This window comes from Haemaphysalis longicornis, unplaced genomic scaffold (assembly GCF_048455015.1).
Source record: "Haemaphysalis longicornis isolate Haplotype H1 unplaced genomic scaffold, Haemaphysalis longicornis Haplotype H1 scaffold_3, whole genome shotgun sequence".
NCBI classification, from domain to species: Eukaryota; Metazoa; Arthropoda; class Arachnida; order Ixodida; family Ixodidae; genus Haemaphysalis; species Haemaphysalis longicornis.
In genome coordinates this window covers 228,797,948-228,804,898 of record NW_027526335.1, presented here as the reverse complement: position 1 = coordinate 228,804,898, position 6,951 = coordinate 228,797,948, and the positions used below count along the sequence as shown (strand labels likewise).

The following is a 6,951-nucleotide window of genomic DNA, read 5'->3' as shown; positions in this document are numbered from 1 at the left end:
TCCCCCCCCCCCCCCACCAGCCGGCCGCGCTCTGTGGGCTCGGTGGCTGTGCCACGACGCAGTCTAATCCACTTCTGTTCGTGATGCAGGATTTCGTACGCGCTATCTCCTGCGTGCTGGTACCCGCTCTTCTGGGCCCGGTATCATGCATCGATGCGAGCAACCCTTTCCCGCCAAGGCCCGTCAACGCAGATGACTGGCGCAAACTTCCAGAATAGGCCACCACTGCCCTATGGACGCTGCAGCCCGGAAACTGGACGCTCGAAAGTGCTCTAACAGCTACGCCGTCATCGACTTCAGCAAGCGCACAGCGTATAAATCCCCCCCCCCCCCCCCCCCCCACCAGCCGGCCGCGCTCTGTGGGCTCGGTGGCTGTGCCACGACGCAGTCTAATCCACTTCTGTTCGTGATGCAGGATTTCGTACGCGCTATCTCCTGCGTGCTGGTACCCGCTCTTCTGGGCCCGGTATCATGCATCGATGCGAGCAACCCTTTCCCGCCAGGGCCCGTCAACGCAGATGACTGGCGCAAACTTCCAGAATAGGCCACCACTGCCCTATGGACGCTGCAGCCCGGAAACTGGACGCTCGAAAGTGCTCTAACAGCTACGCCGTCATCGACTTCAGCAAGCGCACAGCGTATAAATCCCCCCCCCCCCCACCAGCCGGCCGCGCTCTGTGGGCTCGGTGGCTGTGCCACGACGCAGTCTAATCCACTTCTGTTCGTGATGCAGGATTTCGTACGCTCTATCTCCTGCGTGCTGGTACCCGCTCTTCTGGGCCCGGTATCATGCATCGATGCGAGCAACCCTTTCCCGCCAAGGCCCGTCAACGCAGATGACTGGCGCAAACTTACAGAATAGGCCACCACTGCACTATGGACGCTGCAGCCCGGAAACTGGACGCTCGAAAGCGCTCTAACAGCTACGCCGTCATCGACTTCAGCAAGCGCACAGCGTATAAATCCCCCCCCCCCCCACCAGCCGGCCGCGCTCTGTGGGCTCGGTGGCTGTGCCACGACGCAGTCTAATCCACTTCTGTTCGTGATGCAGGATTTCGTACGCTCTATCTCCTGCGTGCTGGTACCCGCTCTTCTGGGCCCGGTATCATGCATCGATGCGAGCAACCCTTTCCCGCCAAGGCCCGTCAACGCAGATGACTGGCGCAAACTTACAGAATAGGCCACCACTGCACTATGGACGCTGCAGCCCGGAAACTGGACGCTCGAAAGCGCTCTAACAGCTACGCCGTCATCGACTTCAGCAAGCGCACAGCGTATAAATCCCCCCCCACCCCCCCCCCAACAGCCGGCCGCGCTCCGTGGGCTCGGTGGCTGTGCCACGATGCAGTCTAATCCACTTCTGTTCGTGATGCAGGTCAGTAATCAACACTGTATCTTTGCTAAAAAAACAAGCAACGGATGCCTTGTTCAGCTACCGAGCCCCCAGTGCTGTGTTTGCATTATTTCTGATTGTATGAACATTGTGTTCTCTCTGCTGTTACTGTTGGGTGGAGATATTGAAACTAACCCTGGTCCGACCACCCTAGAGGAAATAATGACTGAACTTAAAAGCCTGTCTTGCGGTCAATCCCAGATCATTGGCGATGTACAAATCCTAAAAAACCAGCTATCTACCACTGATAAAGCCATTTCCGAACTAGGCAACAGAATCGACAGTCTAGAATCCCACTACAGTAGTGTCGACACACTCCGAACCTATCTTGACGCCATGGCCGCCGCCACCTCCCAGACAGCTACCCAGGTCTCTGTACTGGAGGCTCGACAGGGACGATGCGGAGAATCGTTCCAGACGGAACAACTTGTTCTTTTACGGCATAGCGGATGACGAGCCATCCGAAACGTATGCGCAGTCTGAGGAGCGTATTACTGGGTTTTCCTGGGACCACCTAAAAATAACTGTCGAATCCAAGGATGTCGAGCGTGCCCATCGTCTTGGCCGCCACTCGCAAGACTAGTGTCGGCCCATTATTGTGCAGCTTACATCCTTCAAAACCAAGGAAGCTGTCCTTGCTAATGGTCCCCAGCTTAAGAATACCGATTTTAGCATCGGGGAGGATTTCTCGCATCGGGTCCGGAACGCACGGAAGCATCTTCTGGCTTCTGCTAAAAAAAATCAGGTCCCTTCCTTTTACGGTATAAGACCCTTTTTATGGGCTACGAACGATACGTATTTAACGAGGCAACTGAAAATGTAGAAGAAAGCTCGCAGCAATTGCCTTCACGCCCCAGATCTTCTAATGGTCCCGTCTTTGGTCACAAAGCTAATCTTTCTTTTTCGGCCATTTTCACAAACATACGTAGCTATCTTTCCTAACGCGACCACGTGTCCGACCTTGTATCTTCATCTAGTAGTAGCCTACTCATAATAACTGAAACGTGGTTGACCTCTGACGTCACCGACAGCGAAATTTCGACCGACTTGCCTCACTTTAATCTTTTTCGAAAAGATCGTCCCGGCACTCGTGGCGGCGGCGTCCTGATTGCTACAAACGAACAACTTTCCTGCTCCCTTATAAACATTGCCTCCGACCTCGACATATTGTGGTTACTCTTTCGTTCCTTACCACAGTTCAGCTACCGAGCCCCCAGTGCTGTGTTTGCATTATTTGTGATTGTATGAACATTGTGTTCTCTCTGCTGTTACTGTTGGGTGGAGATATTGAAACTAACCCTGGTCCGACCACCCTAGAGGAAATAATGACTGAACTTAAAAGCCTGTTTGTTTGAACCTGTTTGTTTGTTTGTTTTAGCCTGTTTGTTTGTTTGTTTTAAAAGCCTGTTTGACCTTAAAAGCCTGTAAAAAGGTGTTTGTTATAGGCCTCCCAAAAGTAGTCCGGATTTCGCGCGCCAGCTTAATGGTATTTTAGCCAAACTTATGGCCAAATACCCAAATGCTCGCGTCCTCCTCCTGGAGGACTTCAATTTTCCTAACGTTGATTGGCTTAACCTAACTTCATCTGCACCCATTGCAAAGGAAGCCAACGATTTCCTTGATGTTTGCCTCAACTTTAATCTCACTCAGCTGATAGCACAACCTACACGTGTTACTGAAGATACCGCTAACATTCTTGACCTAATCGTAACAACTGATCCTGAGAGCTTGTCTTCTATAACATATCTTGATGAAATAAGTGACCATAAGGTCATTCACGCTAATTTCACCTTCGTTCCTCAAATCCGCCAAGCCTGCAGTAATACTATTAGGCTATATGACAAGGGTAACTACGGGGCCATCACTCGTGAACTTGAAGGCTTTCTTCCGACGTTTCGTGATGGTTTTTGGGAGCGACCCATTAACGATAACAGGTTAATCTTCAAAAACAAATTAAAGCAGCTAGCTGATCAATTTATCCCTAAAATAACTTCCCGTCCCACCCGCCAAAAACCTTGGTTTACTAAAACATTAAAAAGGCGTGAAAATAAGAAGAAACGCCTCTTTCGGGCTGCGAAGAATAAAAACACTGACTCTGCATGGGAAAAATACAAGGTTGCCGAGAAAGCATATTCAAGTGAAGTGCGCCACGCCAAGCACTCATTTTTCCATACGGAACTACCGAAAATACTTACTGATTCACCGAAGCGTTTCTGGCAAATAATAAACCCACATAACACGCCCCCCATCGCCCTTAATAATGATTCTGGTCAAGAATCAAGTTGTTCAGAATGTGCCACTATATTCAATGCCGCCTTTTCGTCTGTGTTTACGAATGAATCTAACCCCGTTGAAACAGAATTAGTCCCTGTTAATCTGCCTGAAATGCCCCCCTTTAACATAGGTTTCAATGGTATCCTGTCTTTAATAGAAAAAATGAAACTGGCATCTCGGCGGGTACCGATGAAATTACATCCAAGCTGTTAAAGAACACTACACACATATCAGCCGAGTTTTTACTTTTGCTGTTCTCCCAGTCGCTTTCCTCAGGTATCCTGCCTTTCGACTGGAAGTGTGGGAAGGTCATTCCGGTTCACAAGACATGCAAAAGAGACTGCCCGTTAAATTATCGCCCCATGTCATTAACCAGTGTGTGTTGCAAACTCATGGAACATGTAATATACACTCATATCATGCATTTTCTTGATTCTAACAATTTCTTTCATTCCTCTCAACACGGATTTAGAAAAGGCCGCTCATGTGAAACCCAACTAGCCCTTTTCCTTCACGACCTGCATGCTAACCTCGATGGTAACCTCCAAACTGATGCTATTTTTCTTGATTTCACTAAAGCTTTCGATAAAGTTCCACACCAGCGCCTACTAAAGAAACTTTCTCAATTAAATCTACCAGCTGAGCTTCTTAATTGGATTACTCAATTTCTGACTAACCACTCTCAGTTTGTTTTTGTTAACAACGTCAAATCTAAATCTCTTCCCGCTAAGTCTGGAGTGCCACAGGGATCTGTCCTTGGCCCGCTTTTGTTCCTAATCTAGATTAACGACTTGCCTAACAATTTATCCTGCAACCTTCGCATGTTTGCAGATGATTGTGTTATCTACCGCAAAACAACCAACATATTTGATCAAGCAGCACTACAGAATGACCTTAATGAAGTATTAAACTGGTGTGATCGTTGGCTTATGGCCCTTAATCGTAACAAAGGCAAATTAGTTTCCTTCCACCGCCGCAAAACTCCAATCCGATTTTCCTATAAAATTGCTGACATACCAGTCGAAACAGCCGTATCCTTTAAGTATCTTGATGTAACATTAACCCCTGATCTTTCCTGGCGAACGCATATCACTAACATGATTTCATCAGCCAACCGATCATCAGGATTTCTAAAACGTCACCTACGTGACTCACCGTATCACGTGCATCTTGTGGCCTACCAGTCGCTAATCCGGTCCGAACAAGAATGCGCATCACCCATCTGGAGCCCTCACCAAGTTTATTTGATCAACGCCATCGAAGCAGTGCAAAATCGCGCCGCTCGCTTCATGCATACTTCTTATTCTTACGGTGTCAGTGTTTCATCCCTTAAAAATGAATCCGGTCTGTCAAGTCTTTCCCTTCGACACAGAATTGCTACTTTGTCACTGTACCACAAGTTCTACCACAGCTCACTCCGCCAAACACCTTACATCGCTCCCGTCGCACGCATTTCCCCCCGCACTGGCCATCCACTTCAAGTCTTCCGACCCCGATCTGGCACCTCAACATTTCCTGCATCATTTCTCTGCCGCGCCGCCAAAGAATGGAATGACCTTCCCAACGATGTAGTTTCAATCACCTGTCCATCACGTTTTATTCAAAGTGTGTCTATGCATCTGCAATGTTAACCTGTGGCTTTTGTATCTATGTTGAACAACCCACCCCTTATGTAATAACACCCCCCTGTGGGGTCTTTAAGGAAAATAAGGTGAAGTGAAAGTGAAGTGAAGTGAAGTGGTATACCCCTCACCTGCCCCCTCGATGTCCTTACTGCCTTACCACCACTACATGAGACCTCACACACCTAGTTTGGTGGTGCCCAGATTCGCCACGCACCGTACATTTAAATCTCCTCAACCCCATCCCGATCCACAACAAACTGATGTATAACTATTATATGAAATAGCGGTTTATTCAATTAAAAGCGGGCTGGCACGGGTTGTTTGAGCGGGTCCTCCCCCGAACGAACTGGTGAATGCGCACAAACCCTATTGCGACCACCATGAACTGGCCCATGAATTGCAGGTTACAAGGACTGGCCCAGTTATTGAGTCTACTGAGAACGACCAGCATTAATTTGTTTATTTTCTCTTACCCTCTCTCCCCATTCCTTTCCTCCATCGTGACCAGTGGTCATCCTTTTCTATTAAAGGTTGTCTCTCTCTCTCTGGTAAGTTTTCCACGACTTCGGTCGATTTGTTTCCCAATCTCTTTCTTGTAGTGATGGAATTTCATTTGTCCCTGCGTAAGCGTCAGCGACATGATTACTGCCACACTCGTTGCATGCTAAGCTACTGCTCTTTTTCTGTGTGTGTGGCCATCGACGTTGCAGAGTTTATGGCCATGTGGGCCGCCTAATTGGCCAGGAAGAATTGGCCAGGAAGAAATCCACTGGCCAGGCGTCCAGTGGATTTTTTTTTTGCGAGAGCTTGCCTTATGGCATAACAGTTATATGTACAACATCACATTTGTTCCACGCACAAAGGTCAACAGAGACCGGTACTCAGGGCCCCATATCCAACGCTGTAGATCGGGGGGTCTCCCAGGATGGAGCTGTGTGCCCCGGAGGTGTTGCAGGCGAGAGGTTTGAAGGGCAGGGCAGGTCCATAGAAGGTGTGTCGTGTCGGCTTCGGACGCTGGTACCGTGCAAAAGGGACAGGTGTCCGCAAACGGTGCGTGATAACGGGCAGGCCAAGCGTGGGCCACTGCTGGGGATAAGGCCCCCCAACTCGAAGCCTCCGTAACAGGACCTCCTCCCAGCGAGTGAGCCCACTGAGGAGGTCAGTTCCACGCGGTGGGAGTAAAGTACGCGTGGTGCGGCGGAGGTTCTCCTTTTCCACCAGCAGTTCTTCTAGGGTGGACACCGCAAGAAGTGGTAGCGTCCATACATGGTCTCTACGGCGACAGGCGCGCTCCGCCGCTATGGGGGCAGGAAGCATGTCCCGGCGAATCCCCAAAACACTCACAGGGCATGGGCATGTGTCCAGGATCGCGTGAATACGTGCCGGCATGCTGGTGCTACGCGCAACGCGACGTAGATTACGTATCGCTGTCATTGAGTCCGTGTAAATTTCCAGTTTCACGCAGGAAGTTACTGGCGATACAAGCGCTTGGAGACCATCCCGAATAGCAGTAAGTTCTGCCAACAGGCTTGGTAGAGGGCGGAGGGTCTCGTAGGCGCAGCACTGGTTTAAGGTTGGGTGAGAGGGACAAGCCAGGGCTGTGGTTACGAGGCAGTCATGTGCCCCGGCATCCACGAAAGCCTGCATGACGCGTGGCCG

General features: G+C 49.7%; 1 pseudogene; it reads left to right on the top strand.

The window, feature by feature from the left end:
• The first annotated feature begins 409 nt into the window (after positions 1 to 409).
• Positions 410 to 6,028, top strand: LOC144175750 (uncharacterized; annotated as a pseudogene).
• The last annotated feature ends 923 nt before the right edge of the window (positions 6,029 to 6,951 follow it).